This window comes from Nerophis ophidion, linkage group LG21 (assembly GCF_033978795.1).
Source record: "Nerophis ophidion isolate RoL-2023_Sa linkage group LG21, RoL_Noph_v1.0, whole genome shotgun sequence".
Lineage (NCBI taxonomy): Eukaryota > Metazoa > Chordata > Actinopteri > Syngnathiformes > Syngnathidae > Nerophis > Nerophis ophidion.
Genome location: NC_084631.1, coordinates 23,133,625 through 23,158,328, shown reverse-complemented (window position 1 = coordinate 23,158,328; position 24,704 = coordinate 23,133,625). Strand labels below are relative to the sequence as shown.

The window sequence follows — 24,704 nt, the reverse complement described above, 5'->3', positions numbered from 1 at the left end:
AGGAAGCCAGTGCAGGTGAGCCAGTACAGGCGTAATGTGATCAAACTTTCTTGTTCTTGTCAAAAGTCTAGCAGCCGCATTTTGTACCAACTGTAATCTTTTAATGCTAGACATGGGGAGACCCGAAAATAATACGTTACAGTAATCGAGACGAGACGTAACAAACGCATGGATAATGATCTCAGCGTCTTTAGTGGACAGAATGGAGCGAATTTTAGCGATATTACGGAGATGAAAGAAGGCCGTTTTAGTAACGCTTTTAATGTGTGCGTAGTAGCAATATTAATAATATTGTGTTTATTATGCCCAGTGCATTTAGTATATCATGAATTGATAAACGTGAACCCCGACTTAAACAAGTTAAAAAACGTATTCGGATGTTACCATTTAGTGGTCAATTGTACGGATTATGTTCTGTACAGAACAATCTATTAACACAAGTTTAAATCAATCAGTCAATATAATGAGAAAACTTGGAGAGGGACCGGGGATGTGGGAACCCCTGCCGTCACTTCCGTTTTGTCGTTTGCGTCTTCTGTGGCCTAATGTTAAGTTGTTGCTTTGTTGTGTTGTGTTGTGTCGTTTGTTGTGACTCTGCAATTGTGTTGAAGTTTTTCTATTGTAATTATTAATTATAGTGTCTTGTGGCATCTGTGTTTGTTATGACTTCTCTTGCCCACCGTAGTTATCCGCTATTGTTATTTTGGAGGACGTTTAACGTCCTTATTTTTTAAAGTGGTAAACATCATATTAAGTGTGCTATTCTTCAATTCAATGTCTTCCCTTTCCTACACTGCAAAAACCGAAATCTAAGTAAGATGAAATATCTTAAATAAGGGTGATATTTGCTTATTTTCTGTCTGATAAGATATTTCTTCTCACTAAGCAGATTTTATGTTAGAGTGTTTTACTTGTTTTAAGTGTTTTGGTTCTAAATGATCTCAGTAAGATATTACAGCTTGTTGCTGAGATTTGATGACCTATATTGAGTAAAATATGCTTGAAACTAGAATATAAACTGTTGCAAAGCTGTGTCATCAACACTCACAAGTATAAAACCACTTTTTAAAGTAATAATTTGTTAATTCAAGCATGAAAAAAAAAATTGTAATGCCAAGCGCATATCATTATGTCTCCCGGTTGCTGTTAGTCCAGAATGCGGCAGCACGACTTTTAACAGGGGCCAGGAAACGCCAGCATATAACCCCAATTCTTCAGAGTTTGCACTGGCTCCCTGTTCATTTTAGAATTGATTTTAAAACATTGCTGTTTGTTTTTAAATCTTTACATGGACTGGCACCTCAATATATCTCGGACCTTTTCCAAATTTACATTCCTGCGCGCGCTCTGAGGTCCGAGAGCCAGTTCCAGCTCGTGGTGCCCAAGACCAGACTTAAGACCAGGGGAGACAGGGCCTTCTCTGTGGTCGGCCCTAAGCTCTGGAACACGCTGTCGCTCCATGTTCAAACTGCTTCGACAGTGGAGCGTTTTAAGTCTCGTCTTAAGACCCACTTTTATTCTTTGGCTTTTAACACTACGTGAGTTGTGTGGTCCTCTGTTCTCTTTTGTCCTCTGTGTTTTTTATACAATTTGATTTCTATTTTACTGTTTTAATTGATTTTACCCTTTAAAATTGTTTTTAATCATATTTGTTTTTATATTGTTTTTATTGGTTTTATATTTATTTATTGTTTTTATTCAGTCATTGGTGGAGCATAATATATATATATATACTTTTTTTTTTATTTAATTTAATTTATTTATTTATTTATTTTTTTACAATTGTTTTTAACATGGCTGTGCAGCACTTTGGAAACGTTATTGTTGTTTAAATGTGCTGTATAAATAAAGTGGATTGGAATGGATTGGAAGGTAATGGCACTAGCATTTACTTCATTTAAGAATATTTTTCAACACAACGTTTTTAGCATTCAATCAGACATTATTGCGAAGTTTTGTATTAGTGTGCCTAAAAATAGATGTACCGGCTCCCAGACACATATTTTTTTTCTCTGAATGTTGTCCCTGAGTCAAAATAATTGCCCAGGCCTGACCTATATTGAGAAAACATGCTTGAAACTAAAATATCAACTGTTGCAAAGCTGTGTCATCAACACTCACAAATATAAAACTGCTTTTTAAAGTAATAGTTTCTTACTTCAAGCATGAAAAAAAAAATTGTGATGCCAAGCGCATATCATTGTGTCAAGGTAATTGCACTAGCATTTACTTCATTTAAGAATATTTTTCAACATATTGAGCAAAAAGGTCTTTTTTTTTTTACCTAGAAAAGTGCACTTGTTATTAGTGAGAATGTACTTATTTTAAGGTACTTTTGTGTTCATTGAGGTTAGCTAATTTTGCTTGTTTTGGAAAGTCTTGACAAGCTGAATTTTCTTGTTCTATTGGCAGATAATTTTGCTTAGTTCAAGTAAAATACCCCTAATTTTTGTATTTTTTTTTTCTTGTTTTTGAACACTGACTTTTTGCAGTGTAGTATCTATCAAATAGTTTAATTCCCTTTTAAAACGGTAAAAACATAGACAGTTTGTCTATGTTTTAGTTTTTTCCTCTGCATTTGTCTGTTTCCGCTGTGTTTAGTATCTCCTGTCTTTAGTTCCTGTCTAGTGCTCTTATTTTGTCAGCTTCCTTGTTCCCTGAGCTCTGTGTTCCTCCTCAGCTGCGGCTGATTGGCACCTGGCCACACCCGTTGCCAATCAGCCTGCTCCTATTTGTACCTGCTTTGTCTTGTGTCAGTGGCTGGATCATTGTATTGTCAGTGCCACATATCACTCTTGTCGTGCTACCTGTCGTTTTGTTACAGCTACTACCTGTCATGCTACATTTCGTCCTGGTCGTTGTAGCGGTAAGCTGTTTCTGTTAGCATTAGTTTTTTTACAGTTCTTCTGTTTGCTATCCACTAGCTTCCATGCTAAAGTTCCTTTTTGTTTTCTAGGTTCCAGTGCTAGCTCCCTTAGTTTGTTATTCCGCCCACATGCGTGCTTTTTGTTTGTTCTTGTTTAGTTTTAATTAAATCATGTTTCCCCATTCAATGCCTGCCTCCTTCTCTGCATCTTGGGGTTCAACAACTAATTTATCTGACAATTAGGTCGATACCTATCTTCCGAAAGTTGCAGATATTACGGAACACAGATCGATATACTTGGAATTTAGGAATATAAATCGACCGGTCTATGTATTGATCAATCGTTATATCCCTAATATTAATGTACGGATTTGGTGTGAGAAGGCCAACAGACCTGTTAGAAGTGCTATTTTCATCACTGCATTTATTCTATCTGACGCAGAAGATAATCTTTGACTTATGTCTTATTGTTTTGTTTCTTTGTGTTGAATAAGTATCTTTATGCAACAAACCCTGCAGATACTGTACATTAGGTAGTCATTTCAACGTAATATATTCTTATTATTTGTGCCTCCATTCCATTCCTGTCGATTAGGGATCCAGTGTATTCCTGATTCGTTTTGCTTTTTGAAGCCTTTAAAACTTGTTTTCTGAAATTCTAATTAGTTTTTTTGCAATGTAAAAGTTTTTCACATTTCGTAATATTGTTTTCCACCCCCCGACCACTGTATCAATAAGGCAAGAAATTACCCAAAAAACAATAATTAAAAAAATACTTTTTCTTTCTCGGTTATATCCAACCGATTATAGCTGAGATAGGCACCATATATATATATATATATATATATATATATATATATATATATACAAACCCCGTTTCCATATGAGTTGGGAAATTGTGTTAGATGTAAATATAAACGGAAAACAATGATTTGCAAATCCTTTTCAACCCATATTCAATAGAATGCACTACAAAGACAAGATATTTGATGTTCAAACTCCATTCATCCATCCATATTCTTCCGCTTATCCGAGGTCGGGTCGCGGGGGCAGCAGCCTAAGCAGGGAAGCCCAGACTTCCCTCTCCCCAGCCACTTCGTCCAGCTCTTCCCGGGGGATCCCGAGGCGTTCCCAAGTCAGCCGGGAGATATAGTCTTCCCAACGTGTCCTGGGTCTTCCCCCTTGCCTCCTACCGGTTGGACGTGCCCTAAACACCTCCCTAGGCTTTCAAACTCATAAACTTTATAAAAAAAAAAAAAAAAAAATGTACTTCGAATTTAAATGGCTGCAACACGTACCAAAGTAGTTGGGAAAGGACATGTTCACGAGTTTGTTACATCCCCTTTTCTTTTAACAACACTGAATAAACGTTTGGGAACTGAGGAAACTAATTGTTGAAGCTTTGAAAGTGGAATTCTTTACCATTCTTGTTTTATGTAGGTCTGTCATTGCTTACGTGCAGTGATTTCTTCAGATTCTCTGAACTTTTTGATGATTTTATGGACCGTAGATGGTAAAAACCCTAAATTCCTTGCAATAGCTCGTTGAGAAATGTTGTTCTAAAACTGTTCGACAATTTGCTTACAAAGTGGTGACTTTCACCCAATCCTTGTTTTTGAAATACTTAGCATTTCATGGAAGCTGCTTTTATACCCAATCATGGCACCCACCTGTTCCCAATTAGCCTGCACACCTGTGGGATGTTCCATTAGAGTGTTTGATGAGCATTCCTCAACTTTATCAGTATTCATTACCACCTTTCCCAACTTCTTTGTCACGTGTTGCTGGCATCAAATTCTAAAGTTAATGATTATTTGCAAAAAAAAAAAAAAGTTTTTCAGTTTAAACATCAAATATGTTGTCTTTGTAGCATATTCAACTGAATATGGGTTGAAAATGATTTGCAAATCATTGTATTCCATTTATATTTACATCTAACACAATTTCCCAACACATATGGAAACGGGGTTTGTATATATATATATATATATTGGGGTGTGGGAAAAAATCGATTCGAATACGAATCGAATCGTTTACGTTCTGCGATTCAGAATCGATTCTTAAATTTTTAAAAATAGATTTTTTTTTAATTTAATTTAATTTTTATTTTATTTTTTTATTAATCCAACAAACCACTACACAGCAGTACTATAACAATGCAATCCAATTCCAAAACCAAACCTGACCCAGCAACACTCAGAACGGCAATAAAGAGAGCAATTGAGAGGAGACACAAACACACCACAGAACAAACCAAAAGTAGTGAAACAAAAATGAATATTATCAACAACAGTATCAATATTAGTTTTAACTTCAGCATAGCAGTGATTAAAAATCCCTCATTGACATTATCATTAGACATTTATACAAAAAAAATAGTGTCACAGTGGCTTACACTTGCATCGCATCTCATAAGCTTGACAACACACTGTGTCCAATGTTTTCACAAAGATAAAATAAGTCATACTTTTGGTTTGTTTAATAGCTAAAACAAATTTACCTTATTGCAAACAGTTGATAAAACATTGTCTTTTACAATTATAAAAGTATTTTTTTTTTTTTTTAAATCTACTACTCTGCTAGCATGTCAGCAGATTGGGGTAGATCCTGCTGAAATCCTATGTATTGAATGAATACAGAATTGTTTTGAATCGGAAAAATATCGTTTTTGAATCGAGAATCGAATCGAATAAAAAAAAAATCGATATATTATCGAATTGTGACCCAAGAATCGATATTGAATCGAATCGTGGGACACTCAAAGATTTGCAGCCCTAGTGTATACGTATATATATGTACATGTATCTACACGAATGTATATGTATGTGTATGAACATATATATATATCTACATGTATTTATGCATATGTGTGTATGTGAATATATTTTTTTCTCACTGTAATTTTGTCTAGCATGGTTAAAATAATTAACATATACGTTAAAAACAGAACCTCTGTAAAAGCAGATATTGATGCAACCTTTTTTCAGTGATGTACCCCCTGTGAACATCTTTTTTAATTCAAGTACCCCCTAATCAGAGCAAAGCATTATTGGTTGACAAAAAGAGATAAAGAAGTAAAATACAGCACTATGTCATCAGTTTCTGATTTATTAAATTGTATAACAGTGCAAAATAGTGCTCATTTGTAGTGGTCTTTCTTGAACTATTTGGAAAAAAAGATATAAAAATAACTAAAAACTTGTAGAAAAATATGCAAGTGATTCAATATTAAAAAACATTTCTATACATAGAAGTAATCATCAACTTAAAGTGCCCTCTTTGGCGATTGTAATAGAGATCCATCTGGATTCATCAACTTAATTCTAAACATATATTTATGGAACATGTCCACAAAAATGAATATTGCACGGTGGCAGAGGGGTTAGTGCGTTTTCCTCACAATACGAAGTTCCTGCAGTCCTGGGTTCAAATCCAGGCTCGGGATCTTTCTGTGTGGAGTTTGCATGTTCTCCCCGTGAATGCGTGGGTTCCCTCCAGGTACTCCGGCTTCCTCCCACTTCCAAAGACATGCACCTGGGGATAGGTTGATTGGCAACACTAAATTGGCCCTAGTGTGTGAATGTGAGTGTGAATGTTGTCTGTTTATCTGTGTTGGCCCTGCGATGAGATGGCGACTTGTCCAGGGTGTACCCTGCCTTCCGCCTGATTGTAGCTGAGATAGGCGCCAGCGCCCCCCGCGACCCCGAAAGGGAATAAGCGGTAGGAAATGGATGGATGGATGGATGGGCATTGTTGCATTTCTTTTCTCATTTTATGAACTTACATTCATATTTTGTTGAAGTATTATTCAATAAATATATTTATAAAGGATTTTTGAATTCTTGCTATTTTTAGAATATTAAAAAAAAATCTCGCATACCTTCAAGTACCCCCAGGGGTACCCGTACCCCCATTTGAGAACCACTGGTACATACCATACATGTCTTGTATTGCCATACACTGTACTGTAACACTACAGTGTATTCCAATACCCCAAACATATTAATTATAACTACTGTAAATTATTGCGACCGACTACTGTAGCTACAGTGTGATTGCTAGCAGTGTGGCGTAGCACTGATATTTTTGCAATTGTTGTAATGTAAAATATGTATATTGCCCCAATCGGTTGAAGTATTTCCAAGCTGGAATAAAAATAATAATAATGCACACACATCCACATTAACCGCTCAGCCGCCTCTCGTGCCTGTCAAACAACAAAGAGGGCATAGTCCTGTCGCGTATCCCATCCTCGTACCTAAACACATTGTTGGAAGCCGCTTGATAACGCCTGTGCATCACCAGTTGGATAATACTCCGATTACTCGAAAGGATCGATTGAGTAGCAACTACTTTCCTCGTTATTTGTTTCCGCTGGATGGTCACAGCTGAGCTGGTGAGTGTTTTTCAACATTTCCGTGTGTGTTTTTTGTATTCACATTCAGCGCCATTTGCAGACAGGTACACACCCGCCGACTCTTTTATTGTTTCCTCTTAAGAAAAAAAAAATGCGTTTTGCTTTTTGTGAAAATGGTGTGCTCCGGAACATATATTGCTTTAATAAAAAAAAAAAAAAAAAAAAAAGTGTTTGGATGCGTTTGGCTAATTTAACGGCGTGGACAAGCGCAGATGCGTTCACGGCTGGCTCGTTACCATGAATAAATAATTGGTTTTAATGTTTTCGACGTTCATATTTAGGACGCTGGATTATAGGACGTTGTTGTCTCGTCGTTTACTCCCTTTTCCAAAAATATGTTGCGACGGAGGAGCGTCTTTCGCAACAAAATTGACACCCATTTATCTACCTATCGGCACCCATCTCTTTTGAGCTGGAGCCTATCCCAGCCAACTTCGGGCGAAGATGGATGACTGGTTGCCAATCAATTGCATAGCACATAAACAAGCAACTGTTCACACTTATGTAAACCTGTGTCTCCAATTTACCCAACCCTGCCAAATGTTTACAATATGTGAGTCGAACCTTCCACCTTCAATCAATCAGTCAATCAACCAATGTTTATTTATATAGCCCTAAATCACAAGTGTCTCAAAGGGCTGCACAAACCACAATGACATCCTCGGTAGAGCCCACATAAGGGCAAGGAAAAACTCACCCCAGTGGGATGTCGACAATGATGACTATGAGAAACCTTGGAGAGGACCCCCCCACCCCCTCTAGGGGACCGAAAGCAATGGATGTCGAGCGGATCTATCATGATATTGCGAAAGTCCAATCCATGCTGGATCTAACATAACCGGGAGAATCCAGACCAAAGTGGATCCAATATAGCAGCGAGAGTCCCGTCCAAAGTGGAGCCAGCAGGAAACCATCCTAAGCGGAGGCGGATCAGCAGCGCAGAGATGCCCCAAACCGATACACAGGCGAGCGGTCCATCCTGGGTCCTGACTCTGGACAGTCGGTACTTCATCCCCCACAAGGGAGGGGGGGACATAGGAGAAAAAGAAAAGAAACAGCAGATCAACTGGTCTAAAAAGGAGGTTTATTTAAAGGCTAGAGTATACAAATGAGTTTTAAGATAAGATTTAAATGCTTCCAATGAGGTAGCATCTCGAACTGTTACCGGGAGGGCATTCCATAATATAAAGTCAAATCCAAATAAGGCAAATATGCTTATTTTAAACTTTCATGCAGGGAGGGAAATCACAACTAAGTCAATTTACCAAAACTGTATTTATTAAGCGGTGGCACAAACATTCATGTAATTTCCATAAAAGAAAGTGCAAGATTGTCAGAGACATTTTAAAACAAGCTATTAGTGCACCTTTGTGCATGATGTAGAGATGCACGGTTTGCGGTCACATCCGCAGAGTCCGCGGATAAAGCGCGGGTCGGGCGGGTGGAATGACGAAAAAATAGATTTTAAATAGATTCGGGCGGGTGGCGGTTGAACCATTTGGAATTATATGATATACATGGTTCAGTGATCGGTAACTTTTACCGTTCAAAGAGCCATTTTGGACCTGTGTCACAAAGCGAAGAAGACATTAGTTGACGTAAACATTCTCAAGAACGTCTGCTGGCAGTCACCCAGTTAATAAGTATTAGGGCGTGCTATGAAGCCTTTGCCTTTGACGCCTTCAATAACATGTACAATTTACTTGCAATTCCAGCGATATGTTGTGTGTGACTTCCACTGACACATGCACACGACTGCAAGGCATACTGGGTGATATAGAGTACACTAATGGTTGTGATATAAACAATTTTAACACTCTTACTAATATGCGCCACACTGTGAAGCCACACAAAACAAGAATGACAAACACATTTTGGGAGAACATCCTCACAGTAACACAACATAAACGCACAGTAACACAACCTAAACGCAACACAACAAATACCCAGAATCCTTTGCATCCATGACATTTCCTGACTATATTATACACCCCACTAGCAGCAAATCTCCCCCCCCCCCAATGCGTCGGTGAGATGGGCGGGGTTGGGGACGCGGGGGTGTAAAATATATTCAGGATGTGTCATGGATGCAAAGGATTCAGGGTAATTGTTGTGTTGCGTTTATGTTGTGTTACTGTGAGGATGTTCTCCCGAAATGTGTTTGTCATTCTTGTTTGGTGTGGCTTCACAGTGTGGCGCATATTAGTAAGAGTGTTAAAATTGTTTATATCACAACCATTAGTGTACTCTGTATCACCCAGTATGCCCTTCAATCTTGTACGTGTGTTTGCGGAAGCTGCATACATCATGTTGCTGGACGGGCAAACGGTTTTGTACATGTTGTTGAAAGTGTCAAAGGCAATGGGTTCACAGCACGCCCTTATTCCCATTATCTGAATGAGCACCATCGGATATTCGCGAGAACGTTAGCGGCTCCCATTGCCTTCTTTACTTTGTGACCCTGGTCAGACTAGCTCTTTTAGTGGTAAAGGTTGGCGACTGCGGATATTTAACAACGGGCGGGTGGCGGGTGGTTGCGGTTTTGATAAAATGTTGGTCCGGGTGGATGACAACTTTAGTGATGCGGTTGCGGATGATATAATAGCCTATCCGCGCATCTCTAGCATGATGTCACTAAGATGACGTATCAAAACAACACTAAATTAAAGTCCACTTTCTGTACAGAACGCCACTACAGCAGTTTAAAACTTATAAAGTCCACTTTTGTGCATGATGTCACACAAGATATTGCAATAAGTATCAAATAAATATGAGCTGTATAATAGAAAATTGAATAGTGTTCTTCCTTCGCTATGTGGGAGGTTACTGCGGACATTATCTCCTTTCATTATTGACTATTGTTTTCATACGGTGTTGATCTGGAAATATTTGTCTCAGCATTTTGATGGTGTGGGCGTGTGGCACCGAATGGAGATGTTGACATGCGGAGTACGCACTCTTCATTCTAGCGGGTGACTTTTCAAATGAGGCTACATATTAGCAGTGATTTTACTTTTTGTAGCAACGCTTTTCCACATATTCCCACTTGAAACCAAACCCCCGCCAGACGATGGACCCCCTGCGGTTTTTCTTTGGGAATTAATTCTTCCTTCATTTGTTACCAGATTTGTTACGTTTTTTCTCTTGTATTACCACTCGCACCACAGCTAATTACAACAAAACAAACTCAGATTTCCCTCGCCCGGACGCGGGTCACCGGGGCCCCGCTCTGGAGCCAGGCCCGGAGTTGGGGCACGATGGCGAGCGCCTGGTGGCCGGGCCTGTCCCCATGGGGCCCGGCCGGGCACAGCCCGAAGAGGCAACGTGGGTCATCCCTCCAATGGGCTCACCACTCATAGGAGGGGCCATAGAGGTCGGGTGCATTGTGAGCTGGGCGGCAGCCGAAGGCAGGGCACTTGGCGGTCCGATCCTCGGCTACAGAAGCTAGCTCTTGGGACGTGGAACGTCACCTCACTGGGGGGGAAGGAGCCTGAGCTAGTCCGCGAGGTAGAGAAGTTCCGGCTGGATATAGTCGGACTCACCTCGACGCACAGCAAGGGCTCTGGAACCAGTTCTCTCGAGAGGGACTGGTCCCTCTTCCACTCTGGCGTTGCCGGCAGTGAGAGGCGACGGGCTGGGGTGGCAATTCTCGTTGCCCTCCGGCTCAAAGCCTGCATGTTTGAGTTCAACCCAGTGGACGAGAGGGTAGCTTCCCTTCGCCTTCGGGTGGGGGGACGGGTCCTGACTGTTGTTTGTGCTTACGCACCAAACAGCAGTTCAGAATACCCACCCTTTTTGGGAACGCTCGAGGGAGTACTGGAAAGTGCTCCCCCGGGTGATTCCCTTGTCGTACTGGGGGACTTCAACGCTCATGTTGGCAACGACAGTGAAACCTGGAGAGGCGTGATTGGGAAGAATGGTCGCCCGGATCTAAACCCGAGTGGTGTTTTGTTATTGGACTTTTGTGCTCGTCACGGATTGTCCATAACGAACACCATGTTCAAACATAAGGGTGTCCATATGTGCACTTGGCACCAGGACACCCTAGGCCGCAGTTCCATGATCGACTTTGTAGTTGTGTCATCGGATTTACGGCCTTATGTTTTGGACACTCGGGTGAAGAGAGGGGCGGAGCTTTCTACCGATCACCACCTGGTGGTGAGTTGGCTGCGATGGTGGGGGAGGATGCCGGACAGACCTGGCAGGCCCAAACGCATTGTGAGGGTCTGCTGGGAACGTCTGGCAGAGTCTCCTGTCAGAGAGAGTTTCAATTCACACCTCCGGGAGAACTTTGAACATGTCACGAGGGAGGTGCGGGACATTGAGTCCGAGTGGACCATGTTCCGAACCTCTATTGTCGAGGCGGCTGATTGGAGCTGTGGCCGCAAGGTTGTTGGTGCCTGTCGTGGCGGTAATCCCAGAACCCGTTGGTGGACACCAGCAGTGAGGGATGCCGTCAAGCTGAAGAAGGAGTCCTATCGGGTTCTTTTGGCTCATAGGACTCCGGAGGCAGTGGACGGGTACCGACGGGCCAAGCGGTGTGCAGCTTTAGCAGTCGCGGAGGCAAAAATTCGGACATGGGAAGAGTTCGGGGAAGCCATGGAAAACGACTTCAGGACGGCTTTGAAGCGATTCTGGACCACCATACGCCGCCTCAGGAAGGGGAAGCAGTGCAATATCAACACCGTGTATGGTGCGGATGGTGTTCTGCTGACTTCGACTGCGGATGTTGTGGATCGGTGGAGGGAATACTTCGAAGACCTCCTCAATCCCACCAACACGTCTTCCTTTGAGGAAGCGGTGCCTGGGGAATCTGTAGTGGACTCTCCTATTTCTGGGGCTGAGGTCGCTGAGGTAGTTAAAAAGCTCCTCGGCGGCAAGGCCCCGGGGGTGGATGAGATCCGCCCGGAGTTCCTTAAGGTTCTGGATGCTGTGGGGCTGTCTTGGTTGACAAGACTCTACAGCATCGCGTGGACATCGGGGGCGGTACCTCTGGATTGGCAGACCGGGGTGGTGGTCCCTCTCTTTAAGAAGGGGGACCGGAGGGTGTGTTCCAACTATCGTGGGATCACACTCCTCAGCCTTCCCGGTAAGGTTTATTCAGGTGTACTGGAGAGGAGGCTTCGCCGGATAGTTGAACCTCGGATTCAGGAGGAACAGTGTGGTTTTCGTCCTGGTCGTGGAACTGTGGACCAGCTCTATTCTCTCGATAGGGTTTTTGAGGGTGCATGGGAGTTTGCCCAACCAGTCTACATGTGCTTTGTGGACTTGGAGAAAGCATTCGACCGTGTCCCTCGGGAAGTCCTGTGGGGAGTGCTCAGAGAGTATGGGGTACCGGACTGTCTTATTGTGGCAGTCCGCTCCCTCTATGATCAGTGTCAGAGCTTGGTCCGCATTGCTGGCAGTAAGTCGGACACGTTTCCAGTGAGGGTTGGACTCCGCCAAGGCTGTCCTTTGTCACCGATTCTGTTCATAACTTTTATGGACAGAATTTCTAGGCGCAGCCAAGGCGTTGAGGGGATCCGGTTTGGTGGCCACGGGATTAGGTCTCTGCTTTTTGCAGATGATGTGGTCCTGATGGCTTCATCTGACCGGGATCTTCAGCTCTCACTGGATCGGTTCGCAGCCGAGTGTGAAGCGACCGGAATGAAAATCAGCACCTCCAAGTCCGAATCCATGGTTCTCGCCCGGAAAAGGGTGGAGTGCCATCTCCGGGTTGGGGAGGAGACCCTGCCCCAAGTAGAGGAGTTCAAGTACCTAGGAGTCTTGTTCACGAGTGGGGGAAGAGTGGATCGTGAGATCGACAGGCGAATCGGTGCGGCGTCTTCAGTAATGCGGACGTTGTATCGATCCGTTGTGGTGAAGAAGGAGCTGAGCCGGAAGGCAAAGCTCTCAATTTACCGGTCTATCTACGTTCCCATCCTCACCTATGGTCATGAGCTTTGGGTCATGACTGAAAGGATAAGATCACGGGTACAAGCAGCCGAAATGAGTTTCCTCCGCCGGATGGCGGGGCTCTCCCTTAGAGATAGGGTGAGAAGCTCTGCCATCCGGGACGAACTCAAAGTAAAGCCGCTGCTCCTCCACATCGACAGGAGCCAGATGAGGTGGTTCGGGCATCTGGTCAGGATGCCACCCGAACGCCTCCCTAGGCATGTGTTTAGGGCACGTCCAGCTTGTAGGAGGCCACGGGGAAGACCCAGGACACGTTGGGAAGATTATGTCTCCCGGCTGGCCTGGGAACGCCTCGGGATCCCCCGGGAAGGGCTAGACGAAGTGGCTGGAGATAGGGAAGTCTGGGTTTCCCTGCTTAGGCTGCTGCCCCCGCGACCCGACCTCGGATAAGCGGAAGATGATGGATGGATGGATGGATGGACCACAGCTAACGTTACCCGTGCTGCTACCAGTCTGCTTCGCGAGGACGTATATGTACGTGACGTATGACGTGACATTATGTGACATATGTAAGAAGGTGCGTTTGCTGTCTGTGAGAAGGAGGGACAGGAAAGAGTGGGAAACGTATGCAGTGTAATGCCCGCAGCTAAAAGCAACTGCTTGAGAATGTATACTTGAATATCACAATATAGTAATTTTCTATATCGCAGAGACAAACCTGCGATATATCGTGTATATCGATATATTGCCCAGCCCTTATGTATACGCAAACACATTGGTACTTACCCACACACAAAGTAGGTACCTACGCTCACAAATTCAGCACATACTGTACATACACACTCACGATACATACAGCCATACGCACATTCAATGTGGAGTGACTGAATAATGGGTAAATAATCGAATCTATTATTATTATTTATTTATTATAATGACCCATATTAATACAGTAGCATAGTAAACCCAAGTATTCATAAAAAATAGGCAGTGGTATCATTTTACAAGTATATTTAATGGGGTGTAATGGTACACAAACATTTTGGTTCAGTACATATCTCGGTTCAGAGGTCACGGTTCAGTTCATTTTCGTTACAGTAAGAAAACAACAAAATATAAATTTTTTGATTATTTATTTAACAAATTTGCTAAATCTTCCAATAAAAATATTTTTCATAATGGAATATTTGATGTGAAGTAATCGGAAACTTGGATAGGTCAATAATTCATAATTACATTGATTTTGATTCAGTATTATGTTTTGAGCAATGACAGTTTGAAAGAAAAAAAAACAGCTTTGTTTTATTAGTCAACGTTGAAACTTTTTCTAAATTACATTTAGCCTTTAAGATTTTTTATTTCACTTTTGTTTATGTTTGTGTCTATTTTAATAGTATTTTTATAATGTGCCGTGGGCCTTTAAAACAATAGCTGTAGGCCGCAGCTGGCCTCCAGGGCACACTTTTGACACCCCTGCTATAGATAATAAAAAATAAAATCTGATAAATCTATGGGTAAAAAGCTTTTTGTTTTGTTTTTAACCCCTTCCTAACCCTGAACGTACATTGAAGATACACAAAACCCTAACTTAAAATGCCGGACATTCGAGGCATTTAAGAAACTCCACCTGGACAGCCCCGCAAAGAGGAAATGTCCGGTGAAAAGAGGAGGTGTGGTCAGTCTATCGTAGCCCGATGCTAGCATGCCGTGTGTCATTGTTTTTTTTGATTGATTGAAACTTTTTCTAGTAAATTGCACAGTACAGTACATATTCCGTACAATTGACCACTAAATGGTAACACCCGAATACGTTTTTCAACTTGTTTAAAGGGGAACATTATCACAATTTCAAAAGGGTTAAAAACAATAAAAATCAGTTCCCAGTGGCTTATTTTATTTTTCGAAGTTTTTTTCAAAATTTTACACCTCCCGGAATATCCCTAAAAAAAGCTTTAAAGTTCTTGATTTTCGCTATTTGCGATGCGACTATCCATTTCCTTGTGACGTCATACAGGGCTACCAATACAAACAACATGGCGGTTACCACAGCAAGATATAGCGACATTAGCTCGGATTCAGACTCGGATTTCAGCGGTTTAAGCGATTCAACAGATTACGCATGTATTGAAACAGATGGTCAGAGTATGGAGGCAGATAGCGAAAGCGAAATTGAAGAAGAAATTGAAGCTATTGAGCGAATAGCTATTGACGCTATTCGGCCATAGCATGCGTGTACCTAATGAAGTGGCCCATAGCATGGCCGCCTTATTAGCATCGCCGGTAAAATGTGCAGACCAAACGATCAGGACTTTCGCATCTTGTGACACTGGAGCAACTTAAATCCGTCGATTGGTAAGTGTTTGTTTCGCATTAAATGTGGGTATCTGGTTTCAAATGTACATACAGCTAGCGTAAATAGCATGTTAGCATCGATTAGCGTAGCATATTAGCATGGATTAGCTGGCAGTCATGCCCTGACCAAATATGTCTGATTAGCACATAAGTCAACAACATCAACAAAACTCACCTTTGGGATTTCGTTGACTTAATCGTTGCAAATGCATCTGCAGGTTATCCTTACATCTCTGTGCCATGTCTGTCTCAGCATCGCCGGTAAAATGTGCAGACACTCTGGCAAATTCAATGGGGGTCTGGCGGCAGATTTCTTGCCAGTGGTGCAACTTGAATCCCTCCCTGTTAGTGTTGTTACACCCTCAGACAACACACCGACGAGGCATGATGTCTCCAAGGTTACAAAAAATAGTCGAAAAAACGGAAAATAACAGAGCTGAGACCCGGTGTTTGTAATGTGAAAATGAAAATGGCGGCTGTATTACCTCGGTGACGTCATGTTCTGACGTCATCGCTAAAAGACCGATAAACAGGAAGGCGTTTAATTTGCCAAAATTCACCCATTAAGAGTTCGGAAATCGGTTGAAAAAATAAAATCTTTTTTCTGCAACATCAAGGTATATATTGACGCTTGCATAGGTTTGGTTATAATGTTCCCCTTTAAGTCAGGGTTTTTTAGTAGATAGCACAGTACGGTACATATTCCTTACAATTGACCACTAAATGGTAACACTCGAATAAGTTTTTCAACTTGTTTAAGTCGGGGTCCACGTAAATCAATTCATGGTGCATTGTTTACAAAAGGTGCGGTGCGCTACTTAATATGTCCGTGTCATTCGGTACGCCTAGGAACCGAACCGAAACCCCCGTACCGAAACGGTTCAAATCAAATACACGTACGTTACACCCCTAATATTTTATATTTTTGGCCACTGTAAGATTACGCACAGTGTGAATATAGGAAAATAAAACACTTAAATCAAGTGATTCTTTGGCGTACCACCTGATAGAGCCCGCGTGTCACTAGTGGTACACATACCACAGTCCCATGAACTTCACAAACACTGAAAGAATTCTTCAACATTGTCATTTGGTTTTGATTTGACTGCAAACCAGATTTCTTTAGAATGTTGCCCCTTAGATATGACTAAACAAAGTAGCCTAATCATAACAATTAATCTCAGTATGATGTAATGCAGTCCACCACTGCAAACTATAACCACAATCATGTAGTTTAATCAATACTTCTCTGACAGGGACAGCTTTTGATTGAATCTAATGAGGATTTTAGTGGAACATTTATTCCCGTGAGCTCTTATTGTAATCAAGAATGATCATGGATTAGTCATCAGTGTTTCTCCAGATGGTGTTTGTGGTGTTTGTCAGTAGACAACGACACGTCCACAGATATTGTAATGGTTGTCAATAGTAACCAACCAAGAATTATATACATCCTAGTGGAGCGAGAGATATAATAAAGGATCAAACACATCCTTTATATATTAGTAAAGTATGGTATGATTTATTGGTTTCCTATATGCAATGATTTTGACAGGTTTTCAATGTAGTGAGTTTCTGGTAGTGATTTTAGTGGGTCCTCTGGGAAATTCGATAGGTTCCCAAATAAATTATATATTTGTTATATTCTTATTTGTCTTAAATTGTAGCATTACCATATTTTTCGGACTATAAGTCAGTTTTTTTTTCATAGTTTGGCCAGGGGTGCGACTCATACCCAGGAGTGACTTATGTGTGAAATTATTAACACATTACCGTAAAATATCAAATAATATTTTATTCACGTAAGAAACTCGACGTATAAGATTTCAGGGGATTTAGCGATTAGGAGTGACAGATTGTTTGGTAAACGTATAGCATGTTCTATCTGTTATAGGGTTGTCCCGATCCGATATTTGGATCGGATCGGCCACCGATATTAGCCAAAAAATGCGTATCGGCAAGGCATGGGAAAATGCCGATCCAGATCCAGTTAAAAAAAAAACTCTGGTCCGTGTTTTCCAAATAATACTGTACATTCCACTCTTCTGCTGCTCCCCAAACTCCGTTCCGCATTTTCCAGAACACCTTCAAAACATCCACAGGTCTGCGTTTTAACCGTTCAGACGGCCGTGTGAATTAAAAGTTACGGTAAAAATGTCAGCTGTGTGGGATTATTTTATCCTACAAAACGAAAAAGATGAAGAGGTGGAGTGCATAACATGCCACAATAAAGTCAAGCGTGGTGGTAAAGTTGTAAGACATTTTAACGACTCTTGCGAGTGAGAGGCTTTTTAGCACTTATAGATGAACACAGGAGCAGGCTGACACCTGAGCATCTTGAAGTGCTCGTCTTTGTTAGAAAGAATCTCCCCATTATGCTTGGACTTCAATGGTTTGCCCCCCCTGACTGGGGCAAACAATTGAAAGGAGTGTGTAGATATATATATGTATATATTTTTTAAGTTTACACTTGTTCAAGAGTAAGTATTGATGCTGAGTTATAGACATTTTATCCCACTCAGGTTGTTTGTGTGTTTTGCTTTCTTTTTTAAAATAATGTTTACAGCATTATTTGCACTTTATACTGTTCACTTTTTTACTGTTTAATGATGCCATTTCTTTTTGTCATGTATAATTTTTGATATTTTGTGTTTATCCTTGAATACCAACTATTGTGTATTATTCAAACTCACCTAATTCAGCTGGCTAGTTGTTATCAAGAGTACTAAAATCCTTTTCAGCAACAACTAAGTAGGCTAAATAACTTTTTAAACTTTAATACATGCTCGGATATGCCACTATCGGCCAGTATCGGTATCGGATCGGAAGTGCAAAAACAATATCGGTATCGGATCGGAAGTGCAAAAACCTGGATCGGGACATCCCTAATATGTTATAGTTATTTGAATGACTCTTGCCATAATATGTTAGGTTAACATACCAGGCACCTTCTCAGTTAGTTATTTATGCGTCATATAACGTACACTAGTTCAGTCTGTTGTTCACTATTCTTTATTTATTTTAAATTGCCTTTCATGTGTCTATTCTTGGTGTAGGGTTTTATCAAACAAATTTCCCCCAAAAATGCGACTTACACTCCAGTGCGACTTGTATATGTTTTTTTCCTTCTTTATTATGCATTTTCAGCATGTGCGACTTATACTCCGGAGCGACTTATACTCTGAAAAATTCGATATATATATATATATATATATATATATATATATATATATATATATATATATATATATATATATATATATATTATATGGTTATAACTAGGGCTGTGATTCGTTGGGTGTCCCATGATTCAATTCAATATCTATTCATGGGGTCACGATTCGATAATATATCGATTTTTTTTCGATTCGATTCGATTCTTGATTCAAAAACTATATTTTTCCGATTCAGAACGATTGCTGTATTCATTCAATACATAGGATTTAAGCAGGATCCACCCCAGTCTGCTGACATGCAAGCAGAGTGGTAGATTTAAAAAAAAAAAAAAAAGAACCTTTTATGATTGTAAAGGACAATGTTTTATCAACTGATTGCAATAATGTAAACTTGTTTTATCTATTAAACGAACCAAAAATATGACTTATTTTATCTTTGTGAAAATATTGGACACAGTGTGTTGTCAAGCTTATGAGATGCAATGCAAGTGTAAGCCACTGTGACACTATTGTTCTTTTTTATTATTTTTTATAAATGTCTAATGATAATGTCAATGAGGGATTTTTTATCACTGCTATGCTGAAATTATAACTAATATTGATACTGTTGTTGATAATATTCATTTTTGTTTCACTAGAAGCAATGAAATGCATGGGTATGGCCGGCACGCAGATAGCATGGTGTAAAGACGGGCGCTATGACATGTTGTAGAGCAGTGGTTCCCAACCACCGGTCGGCCGTGGCCCCATTGGTACCGGGCCGCAGAAGAATTTTTTTTATTAGTTTTTATTTGAAAAAAAAATAGAAATAAAAATTATTTTATTTTTTATTAAATCAACATAAAAAATACAATATACACTTACAATTAGTGCACCAATATATGCATGAGTGTTATGTATGTATATGTGCTTTTTTATGTACAGTATGTGTATATGTATGTTTTTACAGTGAATGTATATGGACAGTATATACACACTTTTTTTTTTTTATAGAGCAAAAAGGCATACCATAATAGGAAAATGATGAAATGCTGACACTAATAATAGGCCCTTATGAAATCTGTATTCCCCCCCCCCCCACAACTTTATTGTCCTTTTTTAGAATTCCTATATGTATATTGTATCTGCCAATAATAATCCGCAAACAGTGGTTCTCAAACTTTTTTTCATCAAGTACCACCTCACAAAACACATGGGGCTCCTTTCTTTTATTTTCTGTTTTTTGTCCTGTCCAGCCACTCAGGCAAATAATATTGTTGATGTAAATGCCCATTTTTTTCTGTACAGATTTACTTTACAAACGAGAAGTGTGGGTGAGGTAAAGTGAATTTTATTTATATAGCGCTTTTCTTTAGTGACCCAAAGCACTTTACATAGTGAAACACAATATCTTAAGTTACATTTAAACCAGTGTGGGTGGCACTGGGAGCAGGTGAGTAAAGTATCTTGCCCAAGGACACAACGGCAGTGACTCGGATAGTGGAAGCGGGTATCGAACCTGGAACCCTCGGGTCCTCACGCCCTGTGGGATACTTTTCTTGTTGGCTTCGGTCTCCAAGTGCCTCCATAATGACCAACATTAAAATACAGTAGCCTAGTAGGTGTAAGTACTCATTAAAAACAACGCACTTGCAAACTTAAACAAAAAATTACTTAATTTGTATCTACTTAAATTTTCCTGTCATCAACTGATCAAATATTGTGGTTACTATTTCATATTTTTTACATTTTTTTATTTTATTCATATTGTAACTGTTGTCCTAGGCCAGGGGTGTCAAACTCAAATACACAGTGGGCCAACATTTAAAACTGAACAAAGTGGCGGGCCAAGGTTGAACAAATTAACCTTTTAATAGTTTTGCATTGAATATTGAACAAGCAAGCCTTATATAAATTTATAGTGACATGCAAACTCGAGTTTCAAATAATAATAATAATAAACAAAATTTCAATGGCGTATCAAATAAAATTTTGATAAAACTTGAATTCCTCTTTTCTATTTGCAGCCTTCTCAGGTAAATATCAAAATAAACTTTTTTCACAGGCTAAAAATAAATTTGAAAATAAAATAACAGTAATGAATGAATCAAGCATTAAAGTCTTGAAGTAGCAAGAGAAAGTGCACAAATAAAACATTAATTATTGCTCAGTTTGCTTAGCTGATTTGCTTTAACACTAAATATGGAAAAAGCAACACTTATATATGCAAAATCTTAATAGTGGTGGTAGCGGAGGGTGTATATTGTAGCGTCCCGGAAGAGTTAGTGCAGCAAGGGATTCTGGGTATTTTGTTTATGTTGTGTTACGGTGCGGATGTTCTCCCAAAATGTGTTTGTCATTTTTGCGTGTCTTGGGTCCACAGTGTGGTGCATATTTGTAACAGTGTTAAAGTTGTTTATACGGCCACCCTTAGTGTGACCTGTATGGTTGTTGACCAAGTATGCCTTTCATTCACTCATGTGTGTGTTTAAAAGCCGCATATATTATGTGATTGGGCCGGCACGCTGTTTGTATGGAGTAAAAGCGGACGTGACGACAGGTTGCAGAGAACGCTTTAAGGCAGGGCCTTTAAGGCACGCCCCCAATATTGTTGTCCGGGTGGAAATCGGTTGAAATTCAGGAGAATGGTTTCCTCCGGAGATACTCGAGAGGGGCACTGAACTTCGGGAGTCTCCCGGGAAAATCGGGAGGGTTGTGAAGTGAATTTTATTTATATAGCGCTTTTCTCAAGTGACTCAAAGCGCTTTACATAGTGACACCCAATATCTAAGTTACATTTAAACCAGTTTGGGTGGCACTGGGAGCAGGTGGGTAAAGTGTCTTGCCCAAGGACACAATGACAGTGACTAGGATGGCACAAGCGGGAATCGAACCTGCAACCCTCAAGTTGCTGGCACGGCCACTCTACCAACCGAGCTATGCCGCCCCTCTTGGCAAGTATGAGTATTAGCGGTGAATGCGGCTGTATAATACCGGTGGGCCAAAATTAAGGTTAATTTGATATTGCTTCAAGGGCCAAATTAAATTACACGACGGGCTAAATGTAATGTTGATTTGATAATGCCTCAAGGGCCAAATTAATTTACACGGGCCAGAGTTTGACACCCATGCTCTAGGTTGTTATGTTCAGTCAATGGTTAATAGATGTTGTGATTTCCAATGGCTTTGAAGGCATCATTGTTACATGCAGCTGGATGGAGCCTGCATACCACTAGTGGTACACTTACCACAGTGAGAGAATGCCCAAATGGATAATGCTTGTTATGCGTCGTCATGTGACTTTTTCGTGTCAGGCGCCTTCCTTCAATACTTAGTCTATTTCAACTAGGGATGCACCATATTTTTTCAAGCCGATGTTTGTTTATAGTGAGCTCAGGGGACTTTTTTAACAGTCCATTTACTGCACTTAGGAGAAAAGGATGAGAGTCCTCCTAACCTGCTTACAGCACACTCCATTGTTTGTAACAATAAGTGACCGGTGGTACTGTAAATGTAGTTGTAATATTGTAGGTGTCACATAGAACAAAATGGGAAACTTTCCAAATTGTATGGTTCATTAAATTGGACTCTTATTTCTAAGTTTACTCAAAAGACTAATTTGTTTTACTTATTTATAGTACCGTATTTTCCGTACTATAGAGTGCACCGGTATATAAGCCGCAATTGCTAAATTTTAGGGGGAAAACATATTTTTACATTAATTAGTTACGGTACAGTGGGAGAACGAGACGGCACAGAGGCAGGGATGTTGTTTAGCTCTAGGCGTATTTATTATAACCAAGTAATGAGGCGTGTAACTTATCCAAATATGCGTGGTTAGACTACGTGAAGTGATTTGTTGAGCGAGGTATGGAAGTTCAGGGAGGGTAAGGCAAGTTCGGAGGTCCAGGGACAGGCAGGAGGTCAGGGGCAGGAGCGAGGCGTCAAGGTCCGTGTCCAGGCGAGAAGTCGAGATCCAGAAAGGCAGTCAGGGAACCAGAGGGAACCAGAGGGAATTCGGGGAGACGAGACACACAGCTCGAAACCAGGAAAAGGAGGAACGCTGCTGAATGGCGACATAGGACACAAGACGATGAGCACAGAGGAGGAGAAACACAGAGAGTGAGTAAATGCAAATAGAGCTAGAGACGTGTAGGCTTACTGTACAGTAACAGGTAGTTACGTTCTGGCGCTGGAACGCAGGTTGCGCTGGCTTAAGAAGCATGGAGCCTCATCGCGCGGCTGTAGCAGGAGTGGAAATCCCGTGGGCGTGTCCCCAGGTGCACTCAATGGAGCGCACAGCAGATTGAGAGGCGGCAGGTGTTTGAATCGTAACAGCATGAGCGTGCCCAGCGGTGCGCTCACAAGAGCGCATCGAAGAATGCGCTGGTGCTCGCCCCGTGACATGATTAACCGCACTGGACTATAAGCCGCAGATATGTACTTTGTGAAATGAGAAATTTCCACAAAAAGATTCGGTGAATTTTTATCTACATACCTTAATTGTTTTCAAACTGTGTTTGTAACATTGCAGTAAAACGGTTAATCAAACAAAATAGAAGTTATCGTCATGGACCGACCCACTAGCTACGGAAGCTAGCTCTCCAATTAGCAAAACAGACTCAATTACTCCACGCTGATGTTTTGTTGAATTTACTGAGGAATTTGTGAATCTGAAACAATACACCTTGGTAAGTTAATAATACTAACACAGACACTTGGAAACATGTTATTAGCTAATGCTTACGACGCTAGCATCATTTCATGATGATAGCGTCTACAAATATATATGAAAACACTCTTACAGACATCACACATGGGACTGTTTAGTAAGTACAAATGGTTTTAGTTATATTGTAAAATTTACAAATGTTGCTTGGAGTTATGAATTAAGAATCCATACGAGTAGAACGCAATGGACAGCTAGAAGACTGAACGGCACCCTACTTTCAGTTGTAAGCACTAAATGGAAAGACACAGCAGCACCTGCATTGAGTGAACTTGTCTAAAAGATGGCGCCATAGCACAAACAATGAAATTGTTTCTCACTACATTTGCTTTTTTTTCTTTCTTTTTTTTAAAACTATTTTTAATATGGCCTTCAGAGAAGAAAAATCCATATATTAGCTGCACTAATTTATGACCCGCAGGGTTCAAAGTTTAGGGAAAAAAATGCAGCGTATAGTCCCGAAATTACAGTGGCAGATTTTTTTGTTTTTGTTATTTGTCATGTGTGGAGAGGGGCATGGCCTGCGGGCCTGCCGCGGAACGGGGTGTGCAAGGACCGGCCTCGATGGCCCAGGTGGGCCTTGTCATCTTTATTAGCAACAGCCGGAACGAGACACGGCAGTTGGAGTGGGAGGTGCTGGTGAGCGGACGCAGGAGGAAAATAAATACTTTGTGCTGGAAAGCAAAAGCCTATTGATATTTATGAATAAAACAGTGTTATAACCTGAATTCCGGGCTCTCCTGGCAGTGTGTGGTGGTCAGAAGAACCCACTAGAGGGCAACCTCTACATCGTGATTTTTTAATGACTTTTGTTTAGAACAAAATGTTATGAATACTATAGCTTCCAAATGATGTAGATAACACATTTTAAAGGGGTCCTATTATGCAAAACTATTTATATGTTGCTCCCTGTTTTTGTGTATTCGGGATCCCCATAAGTCCCGGAAATTTGATATGCACTAGCATCACCCCCACCTTCCACATACTGTACATAAAACTGAGGACTGACAGGTTTTGGCACTAGAGGGTCCTCCAGAGGAGACCTCGACATCCCCTACAGAAAAACAACCTCAGGACAAACAGTTCTGTCAGTCCAAGGAAGTTATTTCTGGAACAGACTCCCAATGAATATTAGAAAATGTTCCACTTTCTGCACTTTTAAAAAAACCCATCTTAAATAGTTCTTAAAAATAACAAGATGTGTTATCTCTTTAATAATTGTATTGTTTTTAACATGATATTGTCATATTGTTCTGCAGTCCTGTTTTTATAGTTTGAAACTACAGGTGT

General features: G+C 40.7%; 1 protein-coding gene across 9 annotated transcripts in view; it reads left to right on the top strand.

Annotated features, from left to right (window-relative positions):
* Window positions 1–7,053: 7,053 nt before the first annotated feature.
* Window positions 7,054–24,704, top strand: part of epb41a (erythrocyte membrane protein band 4.1a) — a 156,294-nt gene continuing 138,643 nt past the window's right edge. For 6 of the 9 annotated variants that reach the window (XM_061882198.1, XM_061882196.1, XM_061882195.1 and 3 more), the window contains exon 1: window positions 7,055–7,262. The gene's annotated coding sequence lies outside the window, so the exon portion shown is untranslated. Of the gene's footprint in view, window positions 7,263–24,704 lie in introns of all 9 variants that reach the window. The other 3 variants (XM_061882197.1, XM_061882194.1, XM_061882189.1) reach the window with 2 other exon arrangements.